Below are 16,094 nucleotides of genomic sequence, written 5' to 3'. Positions count from 1 at the left end.
GATCCGGCTTATAAAGGCGCACGGATCTAGGGTTTACATGGAGAGTCCTAGCCGGATTACAGATAGCCTAACTACGGTACAATGTCTTGCCGTGTACACCACGGATCCGCCTTCCATATACGTCGTACTGGATCCGGGTTCCTCATGGGCCTCCATGGATCCGGGTTCCTCCTAATGTCGGTGTGGGGACCCCGGACTAACTGTCCGAAATACCCTGTTATGCATTCAACTCACGATCCCATGATCAGTGCACCGTGAGCACATAACCGAACTGAATATCCAGAATTACATCATCCATTACAGTACCGAATGAATAAGTCTTACAATAGCGGGGTCACATGACCCAGTCATACATAAATGCCACAACGGGCGAGTTCACACACATTGCAGCGGATAAACGTCAACGTCGTCGGGCCCAAGTCATGCCTTAGACCTACAGGCGTCTGACTTGGAGATCGTCCTAGGTCGCATAGTCGTCCTGGTATCCTCCATCGTCTTCATAGTCCTCCTCATAGTCTGGCCAAGTTAATAGCCAGGGACAAAGCCGTGAGTACATTTGGAATTGTACTCGCAAACCATCAAAAGGGGTGCTAACATAAACTATCTAGAAGAGACAAGAGAGGAAGATCAGTTTCTCTTGTGGATATAGCATGCATCAACATCAAGTGCCGACATAGCGTCCCGGCTTCTCAGGTGAAGGGAACACTATTAGTGTTCTATGGCATCTCTATATCTTTATTGAAGAAGGTACTTCAAAAGACATCCTATGACATCTCTATATCTTTATTGGAGAAGAGTTGCATTTCTCCATCTCAATTGATGGATATGCGAGGGAAAGTTCTATGACATCTCTATAACTTTATTGAAGAAGAGTTGCACTTCTCCATCTCAATTGATGGATATGCGAGGGAAAGTTCTATAACATCTCTATAACTTTATTGAAGAAGAGTTCCTCTTCAAGAAACATTAGGTAGGTGTTCCCCACTTGGTCTTAATTTTTCCACGACCATCTCATATGGCCAACACACGCCCATTTTTCCGTACCTTTCCGGTACACAAAACATAACACTCTCTTTGCAAAACAAAACGCAAGCCCCGGTAAAGGTAGACCTTTGCAACCCATCCATGACCGCGGACGCGGCTATTCGAATAGATTTAACTCTGCAGAGTGTGCGCACTTTCCCCACAAGAACTGATAAATCCGCCGGGATCATCCCCGGATCGTCATACGAGAGTATGCGAGTCTCGGATAACCAGTCATAGTCTTTCGCCCGTCTCCTTTGCCACAAGTCCTTCCCTGCGGGCTTACCCCTTCCCGGCACCCCGGCAGCATACCTCCTTTTGAGCGTATCTCCGGCGCCACGACGGAAGACCCTCGCAATCGTCCGGCTATCGGTCTAGACAGGTGTATTGCCTCCTCCGGAGCGCAACCCGGCGTCGGAAGTCATCTTGACCCTCCCTAGAGAGTTGTGAAGGGTGCTTATGCCAATCTCAACGAACTACGGACTAAGCCCGTGCCCATATTGGATAATGTGGTTGCGCGAATAAAAGTTGGGCTGGTGTACACATATACGCAGTGCCCCTTTTAGAAACCATTTCTTTTTCCCACAACACCTTGGTGTTCCACGAACAACCATACCCCACTTTCCCAAACATCCTTATCAAGATCCTTTGTTTTTCTTAAACCATACACTTGGGCTAACACACCCAAGGTTTTCATAAACATTTACAACAAGGTAAACCTTGAGGGGTTCCCAACCTATAATTTCATGAGAAGGAACTACTATAGTACCATGGCCGAGATGAAGGTCATCATACCATGAGAGCATAAGTGAGTGGCATAAAGGGGGTCCTACTTGCTTAAGGTAAGCATGTAAGATGATAACAAAGGGTGGATCAAACTTTCAGATTTGGGGGTGCTACTATACAACTTGGGTGGTGTAGGTGTATTACTCATCCACCATTCAAAAGGAGTACACGACATACTTCTCTCAATTTGAGAAATACACCAAGCATCATGACTTTGATACCTCTATACTCAACAAAGTAGGGGTGTGGTGTAAAACTCTAATTAGGAATGGTACATGCTCGGGTTGAGCACTTAAGAAGACCCAAGGAAGTAGCATGGCAGTGACACCATGCATCTCTCCCACGTGTGAACCAAGATGAAGGAAATCACCACAAGGAACTATTCCTATTACAACCATAGACCAACATAGAGAGATCATCACATAAAGAGACAAGATGCTTAGGGACATCAACAAATGACATCCAACACCACATCATTCAGAGTTCAAAGATGGCTTGCCTTGGTTGGCTTGTCCCTGGTCCTCCTCAAATCCTTCTCCAAAGTCCTCCCCTTCAACTTCTCCCTCGTTCGTATCTAGCGTCGCCAAAGTAAACGATACATACAATCAACATATACTCAAGAACCAAGAGTAACAAATAAAAAGGGAAAGTATGCAGGGGAGTGGTTTGGCAGAAACAAAACATGATTTGGCCATTTTGATAAACAATGCATCAAGGCTTAATTAAAAAAAACATCAAATTCTAATCCTATCATTGCATGTAGCACACATACAATCATAACCAGAGACTAAACATTACCAACAGAGGCTTCTGGTATATTTCCTAGATGCACAGTAACAATATAAGATTAACCCAGATTGGAATCATTCAAAACTATTAATTTTTCAATTTTAGGAATTAGGAATACTAACCGAATACGATGATCATGTTTAATACTTTAAAAATCGTACACAAATCCTAAAAATACAAGACCAGTGGCATCTGAAAGGTAATTTCATACTGGTTCTAATGTAGTTGGAATCATGTCAATCAGAGTTACCAAACTAATTTTATTAGCAAAACAGTATACTGGCAGATTTGCATTTTTAATTTTCTGTTTATCAAATTTCAAATAAAAGAAAAGGGCGGGAACGCCCTGGGCCGTGTGGTGCGGTGCAGATGGGCCGGCCCAGTGGGGCTCTCCGGTGGCCGGTGAAAAAGAAGAAAAAGAAAAAAGGCCGGGGGCCCGAGGCGGGCCAGGCAGGCCGACGTGGCCTTGCACGCCGTCGTGGCCGTGCATGCGCCATGCGCCCGCCCGATCTGGATCGGCCGGTCCAGATCTGGCGCGTGCTCGACGTCCGCGGCGCTCGCCGGCGCGGAGGAAGAAAGGGGGCGGCCAGGGGCTTACCGGCGACTGGCGGTGGCGTGGATTGGTGCAGGAGGGTCGGTGGCGTAGGCGTGCGTGGCGTGAGGGTGCTGGCGGTGTCCAGGGGCTGCTGCTCCTCCTCGCTCGGCGTCGTCTGCGTCACGGACGGCGTCGGAGCGTCGTGAGCGGCGGCGTCCCGCGGTGTTCCCGGGGAGAAGAAGAGAGGGCAGGGTCGGGAGATGCGGGGAGGCGACGTGGGTGAAGGAGATCGGGTGACTGGAGAGTGGCGTTGGCGCCGTGGTGGCGACTCTCCTCGCGCGTCACCCCCGCGGTGACCGTGGTGAGCGCCTCGGCGTGGCGACGGCAACGGCTCGGCTGCCGCCGAGCAGCCGCAGAGGGAGTGGAGCAGCCTTGCGGCGTAGTGAGTGGGGAGCTGAAGGGGAGGCGTGCCTCTCGGTGGTGTTTATATAGGCGAGGGAGGCGAGGCGGTGGCGTGGGCGGTGGCGATGGCCAACGGGCGCGCGAGGGCGAGCGCCACGCGTAGGGCCCGCGGTGACGCAGCCCTGGTGGCGTCGGCGAGGGAGGGAAACGAGGGGGTGCGCGGCAGCGAGGCTGATGGCGCGCGACGCGAGGCGTCGGGCCATCATGGCGCTTGACCAGCGTGGCGCGCGCGTGTGTTTAGTGGCTAGGGTTTTTGGGCGCGAGAGAGGGGTTCTGGTGGTGTTCTGGGCAAAGGAGAGGGGGTGGTGCGGTTAGGGTTGGGCCAGGGCAAGGGAGAGGGACGGTGGTGTCGTCCACGGCCCAAACCAGGGGAGAAAAAGAGAGGGAAGAGAGAAGGGAAAAAAGAGAGGGGACAGTTCCCCCTCTTGTCTCTTTGCCAAAACCAAAAGAGAAAAGAGAGAGAAGAAAAGGGCAGGGGAGAAAAGGAAGGGACCATGTCATTGCATGTGCCATGGTGTGACCCAAGTGCAAAAGCACAAACTGAAGGAAAATATGGGAAGAAAACAAAAAGGTGGTGGTGTTGGTGTAACCCTAGGTAGTGCTATAACATTTCCCAAAAAGGGAGGGAAGTGTTCCTCCTCAATAGGATGGTGATGGTCAACAGCAAAAAGCTAGGGTTTTTAGTAAAGAGGAAAAATAATAGTTAAGGTCATAGTCAATCACAAGAAGGTTCAAACCCTACTGATTTTAAAATGGGGTACTAAACTATTAACCAAGGTAACTCCCTAATTTAATAATCCTAATGAACAATTCAAGACCAGAACACACATGAATTCAATCAAAAACTCAAGCAGACATATAATGAAAAGTTTTTGTTGGTTCAAATTTTTCAGACAGGAGGAAAAATGCAGGTTCTGAAAAATGGGGTGTTACAGACCTCCCCCCCTTAGAAGAATCTCGTCCCGAGATTCCACGGCTAGGTGCTTGAACAGATGGGGAAACTCCTGTCTCAGATAGTCCTCTCTTTCCTAGGTGGCTTCATCTTCAGAGTGATTACTCCATTGGACCTTGAAGAACTTAATCTTCCTTCGGCGGGTAACCCTAATGGCTTCTTCCAAAATACGAATGGGGTTCTCTCGGTAGGTTAAGTCGTGATTAAGGTCGATTGCACGATAATCGGTATCCTTGAAGATTTCCGTCTTGTTAGGTGCTTGGAGACATTTCCGAAGTTGGGAGATATGGAAAACGTCATGGAATTCCGACAATTCAGGGGGCAGTTCAAGTTGATAGGACACTTCTCCTCTCCGTCCTAGCACTTTGAAAGGACCAATATATCTGGGTGCAAGCTTGCCATTGACATGAAAACGTTTCATTCCTTTGAGAGGGGTTACCCGGAGATAGGCGAAATCTCCGGTGCCGAAAGTTAATTCCCGCCGCTTGCTGTCGGCGTAACTCTTCTGGCGGGACTGTGCAGCTTTTAGACGGTCACGGATAAGCTGAACTTGTTCTTCTCGCTTCTCGAAGTATGTCTGGACCGAACACTTGGCTTTCTCCGGTCTCGGTCCAGTTGAGAGGGGTTCGGCATCTCCTCCCATAGAGGGCTTCAAAGGGTGCCATCCGAAGACTGGCTTGATAACTGTTGTTATAAGAGAACTCAGCGAATGGCAGGCAATCTTCCTATTTGGTTCCATAAGCGAGAACACATGCTCGGAGCATGTCTTCCAGAATCTGGTTCACCCTTTCGGTCTGTCCTCCGGTCTGAGGATGGTAGGCTGTGCTAAAAGATAGTTTGGTGCCCATGGCTTCGTGAAGCTGTTTCCAGAAATGAGAGGTAAACTGGGTTCCTCGATCGGATACGATGACTTTGGGAACTCCATGAAGACTGACAATCCTTGAGATATACGCGATCGGCTAACGCTCTTCCACGATCGGTGGTCTTGACGAGCGTGAAATGAGCGACTTTGGTGAGACGATCGACTATCACCCAAATGGAATCATGTCCACGGCTAGATCTGGGAAGTCCGGTGATAAAGTCCATCCCCACTTCTTCCCATTTCCACACCGGTATCTTCAAAGGTTGCAGCAATCCGGCGGGGCGTTGGTGCTCAGCTTTAACTTTCTGGCAGACATCACATCGAGCGATAAAGAAGGCAATATCCCTCTTCATCCCATGCCACCAAAAGGTGTCCTTCAAATCTTGATACATTTTGGATCCTCCAGGGTGAATAGAATAAGGAGTATTATGGGCCTCCTCCATTATCAGGTTTTTCAATTCAGGAATGTTTGGTACTGCGAGACGTCCATTGTACCACAAGCACTCCATTGGAATCTATTGAAAATCCTTCTACTTTTTCCTTGCCCATGCGGCGTTTGATCCCTTCAATACTTTTATGTCCTACTTGGGCTTCCTTGATTTGATCTCGTAGGGTTGGTCTGGCTTCCATGGCAGCAAGGAATCCATGGCTAACCAATTCTAATCCAAATTCTTCAAACTCTTGGTAAAGCAGGGGTTGCTCGACTTTCAAACGGTAGTTGAGGGAACAGGTTTCTCTGCTGAGGGCGTCGGCAACTACATTGGCTTTTCCAGGGTGATAATGGATACTAAGATCATAATCCTTGATGAGCTCAATCCATCTCCTCTGGCGCATGTTCAACTCCCTCTGGGTAAAGATATACTTGAGACTTTTGTGATCAGTGTAAATATCACACCTGTTTCCGATAAGATAATGGCGCCAAGTCTTGAGAGCGTGAACTACGGCGGCTAACTCCAGGTCATGGGTGGGGTAATTGGCCTCATGAGGTTTAAGTTGTCGGGAGAGGTAAGAGATCACCTTTCTGCGGTGACCCAGCATACCACTGCATGTTGTAGTATACAAGTCGTTGATATGATCTTTGCGAAGGGAATTCTTCACAAATTGCCATATCCCTCAGAGTGGTACAACAGAAACATTGCAGGTCATAACACTCCATACTTTATTACAAACATTGTCTTAACAAGTTGGTATTCTCACAGGTCCTATGAGAACACCCTAAGATACTACTTAAGTACGATTACAACTCATAACAATATAAAAGAGAGCTCAACAACTTATTTAGGTAAGTTCTACGTTGCTCGGCTCTATGATGCTAGGGTATGTCACTACTCTTCCACCTCCGTGGCATCTGGTCCGTAGACTATCCCATAGTCTACGCCTTCCACTCCGTCGGTAAGATCAGGTTCTTCGTAGACCAGTTCATAGCTTCCTTCTGGTGCTCCATCGTTGATGGCCTCCACTTCCGGATCACAGTCTAGCAAGGGTGTCGAAAGAAAGTGAGTACAGGGGTACTCAGCAAGTTCTAAAAGAATAAAAAGGTGTTTGATGCACTAGCTACGACCATTGATCGTGAAATCTCCGGTCAATGCATGTTTTGCAATCATTTCTTAAAAAAGTTGCTTTTATTATGAAAACTATGCCCGTCGATCTTCACAGGTTGACTAGAACTTCGTGGAGTTCCTTTCCTGCTCGCGTTCGCAGCTCCCTTCCCGAACAGGGAGTGACAGACCACAATTTGATACACTCGCAGAGGTGCGTTACTTTTCCCACAAGAGATCTCACCCTTTTGCCATCCGCAGGGACTTGCCCCCGTTCACACTTCCTTTGGTGTGAGGCCGGGTATAAAGATCCAAGCCCACACCGCCTTCTCCGCGACCGCAAACCCACCCTTTTGTCCAACCGTACACCTCCGTAGACTTCCCCCGATAATACGGCTTTACTCATGGTGTACTCCGGACAATCCTTCATAGATGGTAGAGATTAACATCACTAATGGATGGGGATTTAAAAGGATTTCCCAACCTATTGCGGCAGTTGCTCCAAGACTCCCACCGTCTCTACCAATCCGTTGGCGTGCGAAGGGAAAAGATACGACCGGCTTCCCGCGAGCCATTATAGATCTCATGGTCAACGCGGTTTGTACGGCGCTAGAATCACTGGACGGCATTGGTAATTTAATCCTAGGGTGATATAACCCATTGCAATGGAACCTCCACCATATCAACACATACCATGGTTCCATTGCCATCCACATAGTCATATTCATTGTTGGAAAATAACATTTCATTTGCGAGGCAGGAATGATAAGTATATAGCTTTGCATTAAAGTAGTAGAAAATAATCAAGTTGATATGAGCAAGGGTGAACTTGCCTGTGGACTGCGAGATAGTGCGCTCAATGCGTTGATGGAACCTGGACCTCGGGTTCTGTAAGAAGCATCATTGTCCGGTAAGGACAATGTTATAAAATCCAAATAATGCAATCATGGATGTATTATTTTATGTTGAATCCCTTTCCCCGTGGAGTTATTACAATTTAAGGTTGTATTAAGATTTATGTCTTTGACAGTAATTTACAATTGATTTAAAAGTATTACTCATTTTAATTCACACAAAGTACAATAATTCAAAGTAAAACTATTTACTTGGTGATTTCCTTAGTCATTCCAAAAATAATTTGAAATTATAAAGTTATCTCTATAGTTTTTGGAATAAAAAGGAATATAGTATTTTCTTGGAAAAAATACCCTTTGCAATAGAAATGACTTGGAATTTTAGAATTTCATTTTTAAATGTTTGAAAATAAGTATTTGAACTTATTTGATATTTTTCCTTGAATTTTAAATACAAGTAAATAATAATTTTAAATTCCAAGTTATTATTTAAATTCTTAAAATTCATAATTTTGAATTTGTTTCATAAATTCTATTTCATATTTTTTCTTTGTTAAGATTTATTTTTCATTCATAAATCCAATTTTTAATGGATTTTTAGAATTGTATTTTATTTATTAAAAATTGGCAAAGTTTTGGTCTTTTTAATAATTGTGAAAAGACAAAAATGCCCCCTGGCCCCTATTGGGCCCAGCCCAATACTCAAAGCCCATGGGACAGCCCATTATGGCTTGCCCCATAGTGGCTCGGTGGCGCCGAAGCGGCCCACCTCGCACACTCACTCGTCTCTCTCTTTCACTCGTTCTAACCCTAACCTCTCGCGACCCCGTGGCGATGGCGTCGCCACCATGGTCGCCGCCCTGCTCCGGCCATCGCCGGCCTCCTCCGCCGTAGCCACCTACCGCTCCTGAACCGCCGCGAGCAGATCTATCGATCTGTCCGCGCCGTTTTTCCCTTCTCGTCCTCTCCTGCGAATCGCCTCCATCCGGATCTCGTGGAGAATCGCCATGGGCGATCTGGTGGTCTCCGACGAGCTCTCGCCTTCGCCGTCGACGTGTGCGCCTCCGAGACCGACCCGGCGCGGGTGCTTGCTGCAGCGCCCGTGCCGTCGTCTCCATGCCGTGCTGCCGTGGTGGTGTTCGTCGCCGTAACGCCGGCGACTTCCCGGCTTTGCAGCTGCTATGGCCGCGCGGGCACCGCCTCGCCATGCCATAGCTTCGCCTCCAGTGCGCGGGTAAGGTCCTCTCGCTCCTCCTCCTTCTCTTCTCGTGCGCCTCCCTTGCCACCGTTCTTCTTCCTCCTCATGATCTGTTGCTCTCTGGTGGTCTTGTGACCATCTAGAGCCATGCTATTGCTGTGCAATCTTCCTGTGCTTCGGTTTACTGCACGCTCATGGTCAGATTACCAGTTACTGATACTGGCACATGTCGATTTGCTTGCTATCTATGCTGTGCTTACTTCTCTGCTGCTCCTAGCATGCTCTGTACTTGCCATGCTCTACTGTGCTTGCTCAAAAGCTATCTATGCCATGCTATGCTTGGTTACGACAAGCTCTAGTTTATCGAAAACGGATTTCACATATATCATTTGTTGCGTTTTCATATTTGGAGTTTTTCTTGGTTCTCCGGGTTTTGAGGGTTCACTCAAAAAATTATAGAAAATCATCCCTGGATAGTTTCCATATTTGTCGCCCTCTTTCCAACAAAATTGGTTTCATCCCATTTGGATTTTCCTAGCTCTATTTATTGCGATCTAATGTTGCCTCGTATTTGTCTAAAAAGAAATGAAAAGAGAGAAATAAATGCAGAGGAGGGGCCAGCGGTCGGAGGTACCGCCGGCCACAGCTGGAAACCACCGCTGCGCCCAGGCCGAAGCCTCCAGGTGAGGTACCGCTCGCGGTACCGCTAAAAGCGGCCTTGCTCACATCATACTTCCAGGGCTTTGGGAGCTCTCACCGGTACCCCGACTGGTACCAGGGCCAGAGGTACCGCCCATACCCGGCCGGAGGTACCGCTGGGAAGCGGTCGGAGCCTCCGGTCTCCTCCCTGGCCCGCGGCTTCCCCTCGCCCTATGCCACGTCGACCACGGCTGGTAGTACCGGTCCAACCTGGCCGGTACTACCGGCCCATGCTGGCCAGCCCCAACGGGCAGATTTCCAGCCCCATTAAAAAGTCTTCTTCCTCCTCTAGAGGGTCGATTTTCTTTTTCTCTCTCGCTCTCTCAAGCTTTTGCTCTCACCATTGTTGTTCATTCCTTGAGCTTGAGATCTCTCTCTCCTTACAATGATTCTTGCATCTATTTGAGAGAAAGATTGAGGAGATCTAGATCCACACTTTGACCAAACCAAATCATCTCTTTGTGAGTGAATCTTTGGGATCTAAATCTTGAGGAACTTTGTGTTCTTCTTTGGTTCTTCCACTCTTATTCCCCCAATAGATTTAGTAGCTTTATTGGAATTTGAGAATGAAGGATTGGATCATCTTTGTGGTATTTTTGTCATTGCATTTGGTGCATCGGTTTGACTTCTCCGCGGTGATACGTGGAGGTGAAAGTTCGTGAGATTCATTTCGGGAGCTTTTCCCGGAGCTTGTTCCTCTTGGGTCTTTGGACCCTAGACGGCTTAGTGGTCTTTGTGGTCTTTGTGGTGTTCTTGGGGACTCCAATTAAGTTGTGGAGATTCTTCAATGGCAAGGCCTTTTTGGCGATTTATTGGGAGCCTCCAATTAAGTTGTCGAGATAGCCCCAAGCTTTGTGCGGGTTCGGTGACCACCCTAAGGTTCCATAGTGGATCGAGGACATCCCTTTTGGTGGGAATTCTCGAGGAGAATACGGTGGCCGTCGTGCATTTGGAGTGACTTGTCCTCCACACCGCTCCAACGGAGAGTAGCACTCGCAGGGATACATCGTTGTCTCCGCGTCACTTCGGTTATTCCTATACCCGAACTCTTTACTTATGCACTTCACATTGTGATAGCCTTCGTGCTTGAAGTTATATATGTTGCTATCACATAGTTTCTTGTATTGCTTAGCATAAGTTCTTGGTACACATAGGTGAACTCTAGTTATATAGGTTTTGTGGTTGACAAATTAAACACTAGTTTTATTCCGCATTTGTTAAGACATATTCGTAAAAGTTTTAAACCGCCTATTCACCCCCCCTGTAGGCGGCATCCGTGTCCTTTCACCTACACTCGACCGAAATATGCAGCCGCCTTCGCAGACAAGTGTTGCGGTAGAACCCTGCCTACCTCCGCACGGAATTCTGGCGCACAATTTTGGCGTGGGAGCAGAAGGCGCGACATGTGATCCGCGTCGTGCAGCACTTTCAACCCAAAGAGGACTACGGTGTCCTGCCGCCACGGCCAGTGCGGACGACGAGGAGGAGGAACGCGACGACATTGTGAACATGGAGGACAACGGACCTCCCGCTTCGATGAAGCTGGAAGCGCTCGTCCTCAACAACTACGACGAGGACACCACCATCGCCCGAGCCTTGGAGCCGTCCAAGGCCGAGGGGGAGGCCAAATAGTTCTGGCTAGGCCTAGAGCAAGTCGTCGAGCTCATGGCCATGGTGGTGGAGCACATAACCTCGCTTCCACCGCCACCACCGTTGCCGCTGTCGTGGATATGACCACGGCAGATGTTACAAGGGGTAACACTTCATTGATGCGGGGGCAAGGGAACATTTCCATCTGCGGATCGAGGTGCAAGGGACGCAAGGGTTTACCCAGGTTCAGCCCCTCCGGAGAGTAAAAGGCATACGTCCTGCTAGATCTTATTGCTCAATGGAGAATTACAATGGGGGGCTCAGTCGGCACGGAGCCAAGAGCTTACAAGGGGGAGATTGGATCTCAGATGATATATCTCTAGGGTTTTAGCTCGGGGGTTTATATGGACACCCCCGATCTAGGGTTACATGAAGATAACTCCGAATCGTATCAGTTGCTACTAATCCGGGATTTGCCACCCCTCTCGCAAGTAATCTTCTTATCTTGGCCGTGCGGATCTTTACCCTAGGATCGCGGCCCAGTCGCCTCAGGGTCCAGTCGCTTGGGCGACTGGAAGCCCACCCCAGGCTCCTTCTTCACGGCGAGTGGGACTGGCGACCCACCCCCTATGGGCATATCCCCATCAGCCGCCGCACACGCCTCCCCATGCAGAGTGGGACGGCCAGATGGTTCCACCTCTCATCCGCATGAGTACCTCACCACCAACGACAAGGAAGATGGTGGCGCTGGACGAACTAGGGCTAGGGATTTTTTTCTATGTAAATTATTTTCGAATGAATGGGACAAAATATTTTAAAAATTTCGCACACTTCTAAATTTAATTTAGTTTAGTTTCTGACTTCGGCCAATGGGCCAAACTGGCCAGTGCGTACTGAATAGGTCGTGCACTCGTGCTATGTGGGCACAAGCCTAGCGAACCGAACCGCTACCATTATCTGTCTGCGGACCAACTATTCTACCCAAAACAAACAAAATAGATCATTGTTTTGGTTGCTCTACTGGAGATGCCCTAAGTCACAGGACTGCCCAATTTAACAAGAGGCCCCAAATAGGCAAGAACCACTATATAAGCACAAACAGCTATGTGGAAACTGACATGACAAAAAAGAAGTTATGTAGTACATCCTTGTTATTTATTATTGTCTATGATCTGAGTGGGTGCTACCACTTTGGATGGTTTGTTTTTGTTGATGACTCAGGAACACGTCTGACAGCCAGGCTTGTCTGATAGTTGTCCAAGGATGGCAAGGTTTCGCTGAATAGGGAATAGACGTGCTTCGAAGCAGAGAGTAAACATGATAATGGACCCTCATTATTCTAGACCAGCAGGGAGCAGGCAGCCGGCATGGCCTGTCTAGCCATGTCTGCTCACAAGTCACAACACATTGGCCTGCTTGCTGACAGGCAATTTCTTACGGGAGCATATACACTTTTAGTCCCACATCTTGCACCGTGGGAGCGTTTTAATCCCACATATTGCAAACTGAGCGACACTAGTCCCACAACTTGCATCTAGGTAGCATTTTAGTCCAATTTGATTGAATTTCAGCGAATTTGACCAAGTTCGTCCACCTATGGAGTTGCATTTTTTAAAATGACCCCTGTATATTTTCTTTGGACTGACAGGTGGTCCCACGTGTACAAGCTTGCCACCATAGCACACGTTTATTTCCAAAATGCTACTGTAGTCTTTCAGACCCCCGCGTCGCTCCTCCCCTGGGCGACACGGGCGGCGAAACAACCACGCCGCCGGCAACCACCCTCTCCCTCCACCAGCTCCTTCCCTGCCGTCGCCAGTGGTCTCCGCCGGGCAAAGCCCGCACGGAGCCGGCGGCGGCAGGACCTGTTTTCTTCGGCCGGCGGAGGGGCTCGCTCGCAGTTTGGGGAAGCTGCGGCGGCGGGATGAAGCTCGGGGCGTGGCGGGAGGTTGCGGCGCACCGCGGCGGAGGGTGTCTGCGGCGTCCTGGTGCGTGGCTGCTGGCGGCGGCGCGGCGGGCCCGATCTGGGCTTGGCCTGGGCCGGTCGGGCAGTGGCCGGTCGGGCGTTGCGTGGCTGCTGGCGGCCGGTGCTGGGGAAGGTGGTGGCGCGACGCTGTGCGGGGGCGGCGGCGCTGGGGGTGGCGGGGCGTGGCCGGGCCGGATCTGGGCCCTGCGGGCCGGCTCCAGGCGCGGGTGGCCTGGGCGTCGCGGATGGCTGGCGCGGAGGGCCCTGGCCGTGGTGCTGCTGCAATGGTGCAGCGGCTAGGTGCTGGTAGGGGTCGGGGGCGACGGCCCCGGGCAGCGGCGGGGTGTTGCTGGGCAAGGTGGAAGAAGGTGGTCCGATCTTGGGGACGAAGCAGGATGGCGCGACAAGTCCCGGGCTAACGCCTTGTCTCGGTTGCTGGCCGGCCGGCAGCTGGCCGAGACCGGCGATGGCGGCAGCTTCGGGCGCCGCTCCCTTCTTGAAGGCATCGCCGAGGTGACGTTGTGGCTTCCTGTCTGGGTATGCTCTGGGGAAATCCCTAGATCCACCGTGATCGGTCGATGGGCGGCGCTCTTGTGTCATCTTCCCTCTTGAGGGCATCGATTTGGAGCTGCTTAGGTCGGAGGGACCCGTGGAAGATGGATGGTGTTGGCGTCGTGGGTTGCGTGGCGACGATGACAATGGTGAGCGGATCGGAGTTGCGGCATGTCCTTCGTCACCCCTGCCGTGATGGTGAAGTCGGAGTTGCGAGGCGACTTGTGGCAACGATGCCACTTGATTGGTGCTTGCGTCGGTGCAAGGCGTGCAACTTTCTCCTATGAAGATCACGGTTGAAGTCGGAGCTGCCTCCTCCTCGACGTGCTTGTGGGTCGACTGTTTGGCATAGGCTCACTTGGGTTCCGATGTCGTTTGCGGCGAGGGTCTCGGTGGCGGTTGTCTAAGGTGAAGTCGGAATCGCTGGCTCGTGGAGGAGTGACGATGATAACGCTCCATGACATCCTCAACGATGGTCTTTCTTCTCGATGGCGTGTGTGTTTCGTGTGGGTAGCCAGGTTGGCAAGGGTGCTAAGTGTGTGTTGTTGGTTTTCGCCCGATTTTCTCCTAAAAATTGGGCACCTTCTTCTTAATTAATAGAATGAGGCAAAGCTTTTACCTCCGTTTCAAAAAAAAATGCTACTGTAGTTTATTTAGATTACTATTGTAGCGCTCACGCGTGCTAGCGGACATTAAAAAATGTTAAACTCTGGGCAGGGGAAGAATCCGAACTCGATGCCTTCATATCGCTAACCACCCTAGCAACCCACTACATCCAACAATGATGTTTGATACTTGGAAGCACGTAATTATTTTATACAATAAAACACGCACACGCACGTAAAAATGCTCACGTACGTTGTCAACATCAAAAAAATCAGAAGAAAATACTTACATGTGGGCAATGATGTAAGCTTTCATTGTGCAAAAAATTAACCTAGATTGATTTGTATTGGCTCTATACAAAAAAAAGGACAGTTCTGACCAGTTTTTTGAATCTTTGCATCATTCATTAATTAAGAAGAAAGTGTCCAGTTTTAGAAAAAGAATCGGGCGGAAACCTATAACAACAAACTACGCCCACGCTCACAACCAAGGCCCACAAAGACCCGAACAACAGGTACACACCCATGCTAGCCAATACTAAGAACCACATGGCGACACGAATGAACTCCACACACGACACTTCAACACCAATAAAGAGATGCCATGACATTGGAGGCACCCGTCAATCAACTACGAATTCAGGGTAGGTAGCAACCAAGGTGGCGAGAAAATTGCAAATCTCTCTAGAGACGACGCCTCTAGGCATCATTGCCAGAAAGCTTGAATTAGCAACACCAACACCAATAGGAACCACATGCCTCACTTTCTTGACAGAAGGAGGCATAACATCACTACCACCCAACTCCAGGAGCTCACTAGTAGGAAAAGCCTCATCAGTGGCGCACGAAAATTCGATTCTGTGGCGCACGGGTGGTGCGCCACAGAAACGTCGCCACAAAAATAAGCTTTCTGTGGCGCACCTGGTCGTGCGCCACAGAAATAAGGTTTCTGTGGCGCACCGGACCAGGTGCGCCACAGAAATAAGTAGTTCTGTGGCGCATGTGATGTAGCTGCGCCACAGAAACAGGTGCGCCACAGAATTATTTTTTGGTGCGCCACAGAACTATCTACAGGTATACTCGATTTTGTGCTCCCTGGTGTATTATACAGGTTTTATACTGGTTTTATACACCGTATACAGGTTATATACTGATATAATATAGACAGATATAATATGGACATATATAATCATCACATCATCATCACATTACTTAGAGCCCGATCGAAGTTATACATATAGCTCCATACAACTCATAATCCATGCAAATTAAGAAAGTTCTCATCATCTCTAGATACAAACGAAGTGACACCGGCCGCCGCCTACACTAGGATGAAATAGAGTACCGCCGCGACGATGGTGAGCAAGAGCGAGAGCACAAGGAAGGTCTTCATCTTGCTCTTGTTCGCTTGGTGCGCCCTCCACTTGGCAACCGCCTCGTGTCTAGTCGGGTACCCTTTGTAGCAGCTTGCCGCTGAACTTGTGCACCTGTTTCTTGCACTCCTCCCACTCCTCGTACACTCCCGGAACCCGCCCTCGAACACGACGTAGTACGTCATCTCTATGGACACAAGGCATATTAGTATATAACGCAATGGAAAGAGTTAGAGGGTTCACATGCATACATATTCACAAGAATTAAAGCAAGGAAATAATAATAAACCTAAAAGAAATATAGCATCGG

The sequence above is a fragment of the Lolium rigidum genome, chromosome 3 (genome assembly GCF_022539505.1).
Source record: "Lolium rigidum isolate FL_2022 chromosome 3, APGP_CSIRO_Lrig_0.1, whole genome shotgun sequence".
NCBI classification, from domain to species: domain Eukaryota; kingdom Viridiplantae; phylum Streptophyta; class Magnoliopsida; order Poales; family Poaceae; genus Lolium; species Lolium rigidum.
The sequence above is the reverse complement of the archived record's forward strand: the minus strand, read 5'-3'. Positions refer to the sequence as shown.